The sequence below is a fragment of the Odocoileus virginianus genome, unplaced genomic scaffold (assembly GCF_023699985.2).
Source record: "Odocoileus virginianus isolate 20LAN1187 ecotype Illinois unplaced genomic scaffold, Ovbor_1.2 Unplaced_Scaffold_1, whole genome shotgun sequence".
Taxonomy (NCBI): domain Eukaryota; kingdom Metazoa; phylum Chordata; class Mammalia; order Artiodactyla; family Cervidae; genus Odocoileus; species Odocoileus virginianus.
The window spans coordinates 3752853-3754086 of NW_027224263.1; the positions used below are offsets into that span (position 1 = coordinate 3752853).

The 1234-nt window shown below is 42.9% G+C and overlaps 1 non-coding gene across 1 annotated transcript; it reads left to right on the forward strand.

The window, feature by feature from the left end:
• The first annotated feature begins 801 nt into the window (after window positions 1-801).
• Window positions 802-908, forward strand: LOC139033295 (U6 spliceosomal RNA). The gene has a single exon (XR_011485909.1). It is a non-coding gene; the product is annotated as a U6 spliceosomal RNA (small nuclear RNA).
• The last annotated feature ends 326 nt before the right edge of the window (window positions 909-1234 follow it).

Consider the following 1234-nt stretch of genomic DNA (forward strand, 5'->3'; position numbering starts at 1 on the left):
GCTAAAAGGTTTTCAGTCACCCCAATCCTCTTCCTGTCATTTTGTAATGGGAGAAATTCATTTGAAGGGTAATAAAGGGTAATAAAATCTTTAAAACTGAAAAGGTATCTGAGGATTAAGCAATTCTCCTTCATTTCACCGAACCTGCTTCCTTCCGAAGGCCTAGGCAGCTGTCCTGAAGGAACTTCTGCCCTGAAGGAACTCAGGTTCTGCTTTTTGAGTGAGGTCATTAATGGTGGAACCCAAAGTTTCTTTGAAGAGCAAGACAGGTCTGGGATGGGACAGTGAATGTGAAGAGGGGATGACAGCACGGGGGACCCAGAGAGAGAGGAGGCTGGCAAGCACAAGCTTCGCCTTCTTTGAGATTTTGCCTGGAGCCAGCTCTTCACCCCTTTCTCACCTGCCCTACCCAGAAGAGTGAAAGGAAACTTCCCGCTTGCGCCTCTCTCCTACCCTCCGCCCTTTCCCCTAGGACTGAGCTTAAGCAGGTACTAATTTGTGCTTTATATAATTTGGCTTTATTCAAGGTTCAAGAGGCTTGTGTTGACTGGCCTGGAGATATGAGCATCAAACAGAATGATGTTTCTAAAAGAAAATGCATGCTGGATTCTAATTTTGGGGCCAATATTTCATTCCTAGATTGGGGACTGCTTATAGTTGGAGCCGACGTGGAACTCCTCTTGTCTACATTGACTTGAAGCAAGACCTTGGGTCTGTTGTACTGTTCATTTTGTGAAGGTTTCATATACACCATGTGGGAGTCTATTCACAGAGAGAGAGCAATATAAGTTTTGTAATATTGTGCTCGCTTCAGCAGCACATATACTAAAATTGGAACGATACAGAGAAGATTAGCATGGCCCCTGTGCAAGGATGACACACAAATTCGTGAAGCGTTCCATATTTTTATGAGACAAGTGCTCGGGCCTGGTGCACTGGGAAGACCCAGAGGGATCAGGTGGAGAGGGAGGTGGGAGGGGGGACCGGGATGGGGAATACATGTAAATCCATGGCTAATTCATTTCAATATATGACAAAAACCACTGCAATGATGTAAAGTAATTAGCCTCCAACTAATAAAAATAAATGGAAAAAAAAGTTTTGTAATATTGCCTATACTTAGTCTAAATCTTGCATTACACTATAGATAGTATATATAGAAATATACCACTTATCATCTACAATATTGAAGTCTAAGTAAGAATCCTTCACAGCTGTGAGGCTGATACCACAA